The 14,206-nt window shown below is 37.3% G+C and overlaps 1 protein-coding gene across 17 annotated transcripts in view; it reads right to left on the bottom strand.

Moving 5' to 3' along the window:
* LOC106072560 (potassium voltage-gated channel protein Shaw-like) overlaps window positions 1–13,639 on the bottom strand; it is a 230,377-nt gene extending 216,738 nt beyond the window's left edge. For 15 of the 17 annotated variants that reach the window (XM_056015395.1, XM_056015410.1, XM_056015411.1 and 12 more), the window contains exons 1-2: window positions 13,407–13,557; window positions 4,566–4,922 (exon numbers count right to left, since the gene is read on the bottom strand). The gene's annotated coding sequence lies outside the window, so the exon portion shown is untranslated. The other 2 variants (XM_056015397.1, XM_056015396.1) reach the window with 2 other exon arrangements.
* Window positions 13,640–14,206: the final 567 nt, after the last annotated feature.

Below are 14,206 nucleotides of genomic sequence, written 5' to 3'. Positions count from 1 at the left end.
AAGAACGATTTCTAATATATTTCTAACAGCGCAGATTTATTCTATCCAGGTCGGTGTTCTATACAATTACATGACTGATCCAAACGGATTGATACCATTAGACTTACGATAAGATTTGTTTATTTTTTAAGTATTTTTTTGTGTTTTCCTAGTTTGGTGTAGTTGTGTTGGAACTATCTTTTTTTTTTTAAAGTAGCTTTTTTAAAGAGATTAAAGAATATACTTTTCTCTGTCTCTTGTTCAAAGCAATTCAATAGCTTAGAATCATGCAAACAAATAAGCTGACAAGAAGCTCTACAACTCCACTTAGTGAACGCTCTATCCCATATATTCTTATCCAAACCCTTTCAATATAATGTAAGCAAGAAGCACCGGAAGTGGGTTACAGAAATTAAAATTCCGAAAGTCTCAAATTTTAAATAAAACTAAAGAAAGTCTTCGCCCTTTTGTCAAAAGTTTGCATTGAAATTAATTCCATCGCGCGAGCCATACTGGTTCCTCTCATAACATATTGGCACAAATAATGTTGAAACCATTATAAGAAAATACAATATTAACTTTATATAGAACACATTGAAGAAATCACAGTATTCTAATTCAGCCTTTCTTTGAAATTATATTTGTTTAGGAAATGGACAAAGTACCTAGGAAATGGACAAAGTACCTAGGAAATGGACAAAGTACCTAGGAAATGGACAAAGTACCTAGGAAATGGACAAAGTACCTAGGAAATGGACAAAGTACTTAGGAAATGTCTCAAATAGTATCCGTGAACCTGACACGATTTTTAGCTCAAGACTGCTAGGTCAACTGTTGCCGGGGGCGCATTACTTGGCCTGGAACTATTAAGTTACTGATTTATTATCCTCAACTTATTTTCAACCATCAGCTAATTACCAAGTTATCATTAACTTATTTTAACTTATTTCCAAATCTACAACTAATCTCTAAATTATCTTCAATCTAACTTGAACTTAACACAATTTCAATGTATCTTTAGGCCAAATTCAATAGGCCTATATGTTTGACTTCTGAAATGTCATCTATACGTAGATAGATAGATAGATAGATAGATAGATAGATAGATAGATAGATAGATAGATAGATAGACAGATAGATAGATAGATAGATAGATAGATAGATAGATAGATAGATAGATAGATAGATAGATAGATAGATAGATAGATAGATTGATAGACAGACAGACAGACAGACAGATAGATAGATAGATAGATAGATAGATAGATAGATAGATAGATAGATAGATAGATAGATAGATAGATAGATAGATAGATAGATAGATAGATAGATAGATAGATAGATAGATAGATAAAAAGACAGATAGATAGATAGATAGATAAAAAGACAGATAGAAAGCTATAAGGTAAAAGGAGACAAACCCAAGTCAATCAACTTTGCTCTTTGGCGCTGTCCAGTGAGTGTTCCATCCGCATTATGTCGCGTCGGCTTCCCCGGGGGCGATATGTCGTACGCATGAGGTTAGGGATCTCGGCTGATTGCAGGTCGCGGGGGCAATCTGAACCTCGTTTACCCTTATTTTGCCTGGGGCGCCCTGTTAAACAGCATATCCTTAAATCGCCATGGCAACCATAACAGCGTATCTTATGCAGTGCTGAAGTAGCAGCATCGCTTTCACAAAGCAGAATTTCGCCCTCCTGTGTAAATAGTAGAAACAAGGAGCCTACCTAGATGTAGGGGAAGAGGCGAAACGCATTTCAGCCCCTTTGCGCCCAAAGGCGCCAGGCGACCTAGCTTTGGTACGCCACTGTTTTACCTACTAGTTAAGTCCGGCATCCCTTATCTATATATTAAGTTATCAGTATACCTCTTCGAGATTATCACTCAACATCTTATTGAATAATTATTATTATAAATATTATTATTTGCATAACTAAAACGTCAACTAGACCTAGCTCTAACTTGAACTTAAATTCAGTTGGTTTTTGGTCCAGGTGTGACACCAGGGTAGAATTAAGTGCGGTTTGTTTGACCAATCAACAGGCGACTTGTGGAGCACGTGACTTGCTCACCGAGACACTTCACCGAGTTGCTATTTAACTCGATCAACAAACACATTCCTGCGTGCGCGCGAACTAGCACACGCGCACAAACAAGCATAAACACGCGTCAACACAAACACAGCACAATCGTAAAGCTTACACACACACAATTAATTAATTAATTATACACGCAAACGTACACACACACACACAACAAAAACACATGTTGCTGAGATCAAAGGAACGTCGGTCTATTGAACCATTTTTCTTCTTAGTTGTAACTGACTAGCTCCTTCGACACACATATTTTCGAGAGCTTCGACTCTGTAATGGTTTAATGAGGACTTAAGGCTTAAATATTGTAAGCTCTTTTTTAGGTCTACCCTGTTTGAGCTACACTTCCTGTCTCAAATTTGGGGCAGACACTTTAATATGTAATAAGTATGAAGAAAATTTGGTCAGTTATTTATGAATACCACTCCGACGTATTTTAAACATTATATTTGATAATTTCATATTGTTTATCATTATCAAATCAATTCAGATGCAAAGATTGTTCAGTGTTCTAAAAGTTATGCTGAAGTGCGGCAGTTCACGTGGAAACGTAGACCCGGCTGTGACCTCTTTATCATCCTATCGTGTCCCATGATATCGTATACTAAAATGTTGGGCTAGTAACATACTGTTACGAAATGAGAGATAGAATTTTGAGTTTGTCACTCGTGAAATAGTGAAGTCATTTTTTTTCTACTGTCAGAAAATTCATAATCAGAAAAAGTATCAAACGTAATGTTACATAATAAAGAGGTGTCTGTGAGATAGAGGTTACGTCTATAAAAAGGTGTCTGGACGCAGTAGCTATATAAAGAGGTGTCTGTGAGATAGAGGTTACGTCTATAAAACAATGTCTGGAAGGCAGTAGCTATATAAGGAGGTGTCTGTGAGATAGTGGTTACGTCTATAAAACGATGTCTGGAAGGCAGTAGCTATATAAAGAGGTGTCTGTGAGATAGTGGTTACGTCTATAAAAAGATGTTTGGACGGCAGTAGCTATATAAAGAGGTGTCTGTGAGATAGTGATTACGTCTATAAAACGATGTCTGGAAGGCAGTAGCTATATAAAGAGGTGTCTGTGAGATAGTGGTTACGTCTATAAAAAGATGTTTGGACGGCAGTAGCTATATAAAGAGGTGTCTGTGAGATAGTGGTTACGTCTATAAAACAATGTCTGGAAGGCAGTAGCTATATAAAGAGGTGTCTGTGAGATAGTGATTACGTCTATGAAACGATGTCTGGAAGGCAGTAGCTATATAAGGAGGTGTCTGTGAGATAGTGGTTACGTCTATAAAACAATGTTTGGAAGGCAGTAGCTATATAAGGAGGTGTCTGTGAGATAGTGGTTACGTCTATAAAACAATGTCTGGAAGGCAGTAGCTATATAAAGAGGTGTCTAACTGTTTTCAACTCCTGTCTCTGATCTCCACGAATGTACGCCTTTGCCTAATCACTTGCAATGTCAGCTGATTGCCGTTGTGCTTGCGTAATGTCCAGGCAGATAGCGGTCACTTGCAATGTCAGCTGATTGTCGTTGTAAAAAGGATGTCATGACACAACTCGAGTGAAGACATAATCTCTTAATTCTGTCACTTCTCCCCACCCCCCATTCTTCACCATCCGCTTCTCTCCAGACTCGGAAGATAAAATAAGGACGCAAGAGAGTTGATTGGAGGGAGGGCAGGGCTAAGGGAGGAGAGAGAGAGAGAGGGAGAGAGAGTGGACACGAGGAGTGTAGATTTGTTTCTGTGTGTCGTACTGAAGGGAAAACGAGGAATCGATTACATGTTGATTTGATCGATATTGATACTCTAGATTTCATCAATCACACAATCTGCTGGGATCAAAAGAGAGAGAGAGAGAGAGAGAGAGAGAGAGAGAGAGAGAGAGAGCAATGTAAGAGTTGGGTGGGGGGGGAAGGAGAAGTGGTTAGCCGTCTAGGTTATAAAACAAATCAATATTCCTAACAAGAGACTGCCTCTTGGAGACGAGTGAGACACGGAGAAACACGAGGAGAGATACAGAGAGAGAGAAAAAAAGAGATACAGAGAGAGAGAGAAAGAGAGAGAGAAAGAGAGAGAGAGAGGCAGAACGTTGGAAAGACCTATCTTTTAATTAAGAATTTATTTTGAGCCTAGCACTGTTCGTTGTTTTAGCTGGGTGAATGTTCCAAACTGTGTGTGTGTGTGTTTGTAGTTTGGTGGGCCGTGTTTTGAGTCTATATATTCATCAATGCGCTAGGCATTATAGCCACAGTGAGTTTGTGTAGGTGTGTGTAGTAGGTTATTGGTAGTCATATGCCTCTTTCTGATGCCTTCTTGTATCGGACGTTCAACCGGAAATGACGACTTTTACTTCTGACACCAAACCTCCACGAGGACGTGTATCTCGAGGAAACTAAAGATCACATATAATATTTTTTTTTACAAGTTCTAGAAAAAGTTTGAAATAAAATATATTCAAGAATTTTTTTCCAAATGTTGTACTCACCTATCTGAAGATCGGGTAAATCCAGAAATAATACAATCAACAGCAGACGATCTTGTGTGACTAACTAGGTCAAGTAAGTAACTTTATAAAAATAACACACAGGTCACACAAAGACACAATATTTTATCACTTTTTATGAAACAATATTAAAACTCCAAATTTGATCTTCTGGAACTCAATGGTTGTAGGGGCTAACAGGATGTTTGGCAGATCTCTCCGCCAGGAAGCAGTTTCCTTGATCTCCAGCAGACGAGAAGACCAGCACCCGTTAATCCGTTACATCCATGGCTAGAAATGAATTAACGATTTAAAGCCGGTCCATTGTAAATCCAATGCACCTTTTGAATTGAGACACTGCTGAAAAATAGTAATAAAAAATGACAAACTATTATCTAAAATTTACTTAGAAAACAAAGTTAGATAGGAGAGAGAACTGCACATTTATACCATGTGTCTCAATACTGTTATATTTATTTTCCTTTTCTAAATAAATTAATTATTAAACAAAAATTAATTTATTATAATTTGTGTTGATTAATTTTTTTAGGGACAATAATTAATTGTGTAAAGTTTAACTTAGATTCGAGAATGGAAAAACCAACATATAAAATTGTGTACTCGGACGGAGCCTATTGACAAATGATTTGTACATTTTTTTTTAAATAAACAAAGCCCTAACTCTAGGCTACTTTTCGAAAGAGGCTACCTCTATATTAGCCAGCGCCGGCCTTAGGCTGATTTGACAGATTGCTCCAATTGAGCCCCGCGCCTTGCAGGGGCCCAAAATTTACATTAAGCATATCACTATCAGTCATAAATATTGTCGCTGGCATTTAAAGTTGTTGAACTTAAATGGCAAGCATATTTAGTGTATGTCTGTTGCAAGATTAACGTAACTTATATTTAACCCACAGATACTATGGGGTTTGACTTGCTTCCTATGCATGTTGTATACCAAACGTTGTTGCAATGATCTAATTATATATATATATATATACAGTGCTTTTTTGTAAAAAAAAAATATAAGTGTCGGTACTCAGTGAATAGGTGCCGGTACTCAGTGAATACGTGCCGGTACTCAGTGAATAGGTGCCGGTACTCAGTGAATAGGTGCCGGTACTCAGAAGCTGATTGCCTAACGTTTAATTACTAAAAATTAATAATATACGTTAAAATACAAGAAAAGTGATTTAGAAATATAAAAAAGGTGCCTGTACGCCGTACCGTTGCGCACCGTCACAAAAAAAGCCCTGTATATATCCTATATATATAATAATAATCTTTATTGTCCATATGGAAATTTGTCTTACAATTTCAAGAATTTGTGCATTACACCAAACAAAAAACATTATAACTATAAGAAACCAAAATTTACATTCACACCAGACTCACTCATAATTTACATGTGACAAAGTTTATAGATATAGATTGTTCTTATTTAATGATTTGATTGCCAGGGGAACAAAAGAGTGTTTGTGTCTGTTTTTCTTTGCTATCGGTGTCTTGTATCTCTTTTGTGATGGTAAAATCACAAAATCCTGACCCAAAGGGTGATTCTTTATATATATATGTGTGTGTGTGTGTGGCTCCTTGTATTTCAGAAGACAATGGAGACAATCTATATATTATACACATATAAGCTTGAAACGCTGCGAGGTGACAAAGTCGTGAATCCGGCCCTGCATTAAATGCGAATGTAGTCTTCTTTCCCGCCGAATCGCAACTTAGTTTTTGCATAATGTGTAGACCTGTGCATCATTAAATACCCTCTATGGACAATGTAGGGTTTTAAAGTTGGCAACAATCTAAAACAAAAAAATCTAATGAAAAAATTCGCGCACTAAGCTGATTGCGTAACAAGTCAAAGAAAGCAGACGGTAGATGACAAGGTCAGGATGTATGGATTAGCGCGCGACTTTGTGCATCAGACACATTCATTTTACGGTAGGCCTACTAATGATATTGGTTCTGTTCGTCTGTGTGCGTGTGACTGTGTGTGAGTTGTGGTGTCATAACTCTAGGGGCTACAAATGAGAGGAGGCTTGTGACCGCGGAAACCATAACTCTTGTTGTTCGTCATTTTATGTATTTTCTATATTAGATTATCTCCCGCTACATACATATTTACTTCGTACTAGTTATTACCCGTGTTTAGGAAGGTAGACTGGAACGGGGTCAGACAAAATGGGGGAGACAGAATGGGGGAGACAGAATGGGGGAGACAGAATGAGAGTCAGTAAGAAAAATAATTGACTCACAGTCGATGGGTGGGTGATAGAAAGAGAGAGAGAGAGAGAGAGAGAGAGATTAAGAAGAAGTAAAAGAGTTATGGATAGAGATAGAGAGAGAGAGAGAGAGAGAGAGAGAGAGAGAGACAGAGAATGGAAACAGAGCCTGGCCATGCCAGAAAGTGCTGAAGAGTTATATTCATTGATATATATAGAGATTGACAGAAAGACCGACAGACAGATAGGTTGATAGATAGATAGACAGACAGACAGACAGATTAGATAGATAGACAGACAGACAGACAGATTAGATAGATAGACAGACAAACAGATTAGATAGATAGACAGACAGACAGATTAGATAGATAGACAGACAGACAGACAGATTAGATAGATAGATAGATAGATAGATAGATAGATAGATAGATAGATAGATAGATAGATAGATAGATAGATAGATAGATAGACAGACAGACAGACAGATAGATAGATAGATAGATAGATAGATAGATAGATAGATAGATAGATAGATAGATAGTAGATAGATAGATAGATAGATAGATAGATAGATAGATAGATAGATAGATAGAAACAACTAGTAAAAAGAGTAAACTACTCCAATAGAGGTTCTAGTCTTCCCAATCCCTCCAAAGAAAGCTGCACTGTGTGTGTCTTTTCCCTGGTTCCGGTATCAATACAGTCTCTAGGCAACCCTCTCCGTAGAGCTCGTCAACAACAGACTATTGTCTTAACAAACTCGTCGGCTGCTCCCGTCTTCTGGAAACTTACTGACAAAATAGCTGGACTAGTCCAACTCATAATTCTATCTGTCCGACTTCCAGACGAACTGATCGATACATTTTAATTTCAAATGGTTCTCAAATCAATACGAGCAGAACAGCACAGTTCTATCGATGGACGGCTTCGAATTTAATAGAGTTGCCCGAATTGTGACGTCAGTTTGATAGAGTACTTGGACGCTATCTAAATCTATAACAATAAAAGTGGATAAAAGTGATTGATTTCAATCATTGTATATTTGTCATTGTTAGTTTGGGAAGCTGTGAGAAATATTTCCTTGAATGGTTCACTTACAAACAAAATGATTACATAGCCAACTAGAATGTTTAGTTGACAGAAGGCTCCTGATATAAATGGTATTTTGTTTTTCCGTGATGTTAATGTTTTTAGTACATAGCACTACTCACTAATAGTAGGAAAAAAGTGGATGTACATATTAAACACATACACGCTTGTGACGGTTTCTTTATTTAAAAAAAAACAAAACAACAACAACAGATGTATTTTCAATCATCTGCCCATTAAAACTTGGAAGGCAATAAAAGAAACTAAAACAAACTAAATAATGTTTGACTTTTTGAGTTAGGGAGTGTGTATGTTCTGTTATAATACATGTAGATCTACTATGGTCTAAGCTGCAAGTGTTAGATACTGGGGGAATTTCATACAGTTTATTTTTATAAATGCACGTGCGATGTATGTACAGGAAGTGATGGCTGATGTATGTTCAGGAAGTGATGGCTGATGTATGTACAGGAAGTGATGGCTGATGTATGTACAGGAAGTGATGGCTCATGTACGTACAGGAAGTGATGGCTGATGTATGTACAGGAAGTGATGGCTGATGTATGTACAGGAAATGATGGCTAATGTATGTACAGGAAGTGATGGCTAATGTATGTACAGGAAGTGATGGCTGATGTACGTACAGGAAGTGATGGCTGATGTACGTACAGGAAGTGATGGCTGATGTATGCACAGGAAGTGATGGCTGATGTATGTACAGGAAGTGATGTCTGATGTATGTGCAGGAAGTGATGGCTGATTACGTACAGGAAGTGATGGCTGATGTACGTACAGGAAGTGATGGCTGATGTATGCACAGGAAGTGATTGCTGATGTATGTACAGGAAGTGATGGCTGATGTATGTACACGAAGTGATGGCTGATGTACGTACAGGAAGTGATAGCTGATGTATGTACAGGAAGTGATGGCTGATTATGTACAGGAAGTGTTGGCTGATGTACGTACAGGAAGTGTTGGCTGATTATGTACAGGAAGTGATGGCTGATGTACGTACAGGAAGTGATGGCTGATGTACGTACAGGAAGTGATGGCTGATGTACGTACAGGAAGTGATGGCTGATGTACGTACAGGAAGTGATGGCTGATGTACGTACAGGAAGTGATGGCTGATGTATGCACAGGAAGTGATGGCTGATGTATGTACAGGAAGTGATGGCTGATGTATGTACAGGAAGTGATGGCTGATGTACGTACAGGAAGTGATAGCTGATGTATGTACAGGAAGTGATGGCTGATTATGTACAGGAAGTGATGGCTGATGTACGTACAGGAAGTGTTGGCTGATTATGTACAGGAAGTGATGGCTGATGTACGTACAGGAAGTGATGGCTGATGTATGTACAGGAAGTGATGGCTGATGTATGCACAGGAAGTGTTGGCTGATTATGTACAGGAAGTGATGGCTGATGTACGTACAGGAAGTGATGGCTGATGTATGTACAGGAAGTGATGGCTGATGTATGTACAGGAAGTGATGTCTGATGTATGTACAGGAAGTGATGGCTGATGTATGTACAGGAAGTGATGGCTGATGTATGTACAGGAAGTGATGTCTGATGTAGATGGGGAGATATGGAGTTTATATGGCGACAGCAAGTAGATTGGAGTTGAGAGTGAGTTGAGAGTGAGCTGAGATTGAGCACAGAGAGTATTAAAAGTCCCCATGTTCTGAAAAAATTTTGTGCTTTGAAGAATGTACAAGGAAACAAAACATTTTTTTGAAAAAGACAATTTATCCTTTATACAACTTACAGAGCACTTGTGTTTATCTTAAAGATGAATTTTAGATTTAAAAACAATGGAACATTTGTTACCCTACAGATCTAGTACACTTTGAGATCTACTACACTTGAGATCTACTACACTTTGAGATCTACTACACTTTGAGATCTACTACACTTTGAGATCTACTACACTTTGATATCTACTACACTTTGAGATCTACTACACTTTATAATATTCTAAGAATATGCCTTAAGATCTAGACTAAGAAGACAATGTGCACATTTTTCTGAATTAATTTATTAAACTGTTTTATCAATAATGTTTTACATTAGGACATTTATTTCAAGAACGCAATAGTCCTTTCAAAACCGATATAGGATCTAGATCTAGGTCTAATACTCTAGCCAAATTTAAATTTATTTTTCACTCTTACTAGATTTTCCCCCGTGTTGTCAGCGATATACAGCTGTTTCATTTTTAGGAAAATCGCTGTGGCCGTTTTTGAGATCAGCGTCCTTCAGCCATCCACCCTCCATGAAGTACTGACTTAAAAAAGGTGGGGGGGTCCTCTAATAACAATGGTTCTAGTGGGTTATCTATTAATTTAAAAATTAAATGTCCGACGGAATGGTTTCTTTTTCTTTGATTAAATATCTAAATTTACTTTCTTTCTGTAATGTCTGTTTTTTTGTTTTTAAAATTATTCACAGTACATTATTTACACTTTAAACAAGCAAAATAGAAACAAAATATAAAAAAACAAAAAACAAAGCTTATGTAAACTGGAAAATTCCGTACTTAAAACTATATATACCGATAATGTTCAATTTATTTCCTTTATTCGATATCAAACAAAATAATTAATTAGTAATAATTAATTGACTAACTGAGTATTTTTGTTTATTGATTCATGTTTTGTTAGGTACAGTAAATAATTGTTTAAAGTATCAACTTGATCGGAGAATGCGTGAGGGAGAAATAACGTTAGCAATTATTTAAGGGGACTAAACCCAACAAATTTAAGCGTATCCGTAAATACTGATGTATAAGTTTCTCTTGTTGCTATTGAGCAAAATAATATATTACTAGTACTAAATTGTCTAATTGGTTCCATTTTTTTATTGATTCATGTCTTGTCTATGGCAATGAATAATTGTGCAAATTTCAGCTTGATCCGAGAATGGTGTGGGAGATATAACGTGTACACACTTTTTACCAGACAGACAAACAGAGAAAGTTGATATAAGCTTTGCAATTTCTTTACAAATTATAATACTCAATATATATTGTCTACATTCTGGACCTGGGTATCTAAGTACCTCAATCCGGCACTAAAAATATTCCCGTTGTACCAAAAACAGACAGATCGCTAGACAAAGACCGACTTAAGGCGCCTGTCTCTAACAAACGGTAACAAGGAAATTCTGTCAAGGCAATGCGCCAACAAACATCGCTGTTGACTTGTATACAAACTGTTTCGTCTTTGAAGCTGTTGTTTCACGTTTTCTAATTATAGAACGGGAATTCATTTTTTTCAGAACGAAAACTGACATCAATGCCGAGGTTATTGTTCCTAGTTACAAAGGAAAAAGTATTCCTTATAGAGTGATTGATCGATTATGTATCTGAAACTGTCTTGAAATGTATGCCATTATCAGCAGTTAATCATTAATTATCGTTCAATTTTTTTCTTTTCTTTTACTTTATCAACACATTTGATTATTTGTTATATGTTTTTATATTTTCTTGATTAAGTTATTTATGTCTATTTTAGAACTAGTTTACTAGTCATGAACCAAGGCAACAGCCTCTTTATAAATATTCATAACTACCCCTATTGTAACAATGTCTGCTGTTAATAGTGTGTTGACTGGACTTGGTGCTGATACAATTAAGATTAGAACGTCTGTCGATGTGATGATAATGATTATAATGTTGTAATTACGAGCATGATTTAGTGATAATAATGATGTATTATACTTTAATGATGATGGTGACGTGATGGTGATATTGATGTAATTATGACAATGATGTGCTTGCATAGTAATACATTTGTGTAATTATGTAATTATCTTGTGATGATAATGATTTAATAATGAAAATGATGTGATCAAGATGATAATGATAAAATTATGTTAATCTTTTGAAATATAAAAATGATAATGTTGTAATTTAGAGAACGATGTGCTGATATAAGGATGATTTTATATTCACGACAATGTTATCACAGCGCCTTGAGCCGACATCATGTTTGTTAACAGCGCTCAGAAAAATCAAACTTTTATTATTAGTAGTAGTAGATCAAGTATTATGTCAATAAAACGAAAATGGGGTGTTGATGATGATAACAATTGAACTATTTGGACTTGGCTACATATACAAGACTAACATTCCTACGTATTTTTCTCAATCAAATCTATTTCCCTGTAGGAGTCGCTAGTTCCCTTTGTTGTACAACCTGTCTCGTGGAGCTCTATTTTACATTATCAAACATCTCTCTGGATGTGACTCTTACTGACACATTACAAGGCATATAGGATTGTACACAATGTCGAAGCCCACTCAGTACTTATTAGTCTATTTATAGTCTCAAACTAAGACGTCAACTAAGGGTGTCATGTGTCCAGCACAACAACCAACAACACAACAACCAACGTATTGACTCTCTCCAACAGTCTCGGAACGTCTCCATGAGTTCAGAAGCTGATTTTACTAGATTTTACTCTCTCTCTCTTTCTCTCACTCTCTCTCTCTCTCTCTCTCTCTCTCTTGATACTTCCCCCTTTCTCTTTAGCTCTCTGAATATTAATAATGCAATACTAGAAGCTTCCTTGAAACATCACTCTGAGCGGACTTGATGATAGATTCTTTAACAAGACCTATCTCCCTATCTGGAATTCTCTCTCTCTTCCCACTTTGAACGGCCTTTACTAACAAACAAAGGCATTAAAAGTCCATAATTATATACACAGAAGATAGATCAAAATTAAACAAAAAAAATCAAATGTAACATTGACCAATTTTATATTTATCACTCTCCATACTGCAGCCATAATTTAGAAAGCTCATTAAGTTACACTGGAAGTTCGGTATAGGCCTCTGTTTTTAATTGCATCATATGTGCATGTGGATATAAAAAAAAATTCTTTGATTGCCCCGGGTTCTTTAGCATTAGAGCTCTCTGTCTCTCTCTCTCTCTCTCTGAGGCCGAAAACATTGTTCCTGAAGCAGTCAGCCATCACAGCTGTCACTGACACACTGGTGTTCTAGACACTGACACTGACAGATCAATAGAAACACATCCACATCCTGTCGTGTTGCCCCCTCCCCCCCCCCTTTTTTTTTTTCCCCACTCTCTACAACAGCTTGTACATGTGAGGAGGGGGGGGGTCTGAGTATCGAGCGTGAGGTGTAATGACCGAGAATTAATATACAAGTGTACGATATATATGTATATATATATGATGACTTTCGTTTTATACGAAAACCCTGTATCGTAGCTCACAATGCAAATTTTAAAAGTCGCAGGCATTAACAACATATGTATTACTTTAAAAGATATATCCCATTCTCTTGATAACAATGGCATCTATCGACGCAAGCCAAGGAAACAAAACATGAAATCTGATCACAATTCAAAGAATGCAAATGATGACCCGCTGTCCGGAGACCTCTGGTACTTATTATACATCCCAGTAGTCAGCGCTTTGATGAGGAAAAACACTAAAGTCACTTCACGGAGGCTTGTATCTTAGCCTTAGCTACTCTAGACGTACTTACTGAACAGCGCCCATAAGAACATTACGATAAATCCATGGGACGATAAGAAGACATGGAACACAGGCGATGACTTTGTCACACAGCAGACGAGAGTATTGAAGAAAATGAAAAGGGAAAAACAAAACCAAACCAGGAACAATCTAACTATCGTACTCACTCGTAGCGGTAGGTGTCTGTGCTAGAAGGAACACCACTGCTCCTGGCTCGTACTGCACTTTCGAATGAGCTAAAGGAGTGGGGAAAGGAAGGGGGGGGGGAGGCTGAGAGATAGAGAGGAGTGGAGAGTGAGTGTGTGAGGCGCTGGGGGGGGGGGAGGAAGCTGAAGAGGGCTTTGGCTGCGATCACCAACAGATCGCGTGAAGAGAGAACAAGAAAGGGGTGGAGAGGGAGATAGAGAGAGAAAGAGAGGCCAGGATAGGGAGAGCGAGAGAGAGAGAGGCCAGGATAGGGAGAGCGAGCGTAAAAGAAACAAGAGAGTCAGAAGAGAGAGTCCGATGGTAAAGAAGAACTAGAGGACGAAGATAACAAACGTAGACTCTTGATGAAGAAAGTCTCGGAGAGAATTGGTAGAGAAAAAAAAAAGACAACAGAATTACAGTTTCAAAAATAAAAGATACCAATAGCAAAAAAGGGAGAAAACTTCTAGTAATTTGGATCTGGCATGACGTCACCCGATGATGTTAAATGAGGTCATCTCTGCAATATCCTGGAACGAAGAGTTTACTAGGGAATAGGGAGTTGAGCTTAATGGAGGAGTTAAATAATAACAACCAATAACGGTAATTTTCTGATTCAAGATT

This window comes from Biomphalaria glabrata, chromosome 17 (genome assembly GCF_947242115.1).
Source record: "Biomphalaria glabrata chromosome 17, xgBioGlab47.1, whole genome shotgun sequence".
NCBI lineage: Eukaryota > Metazoa > Mollusca > Gastropoda > Planorbidae > Biomphalaria > Biomphalaria glabrata.
The sequence above is the reverse complement of the archived record's forward strand: the minus strand, read 5'-3'. Positions and strand labels throughout refer to the sequence as shown.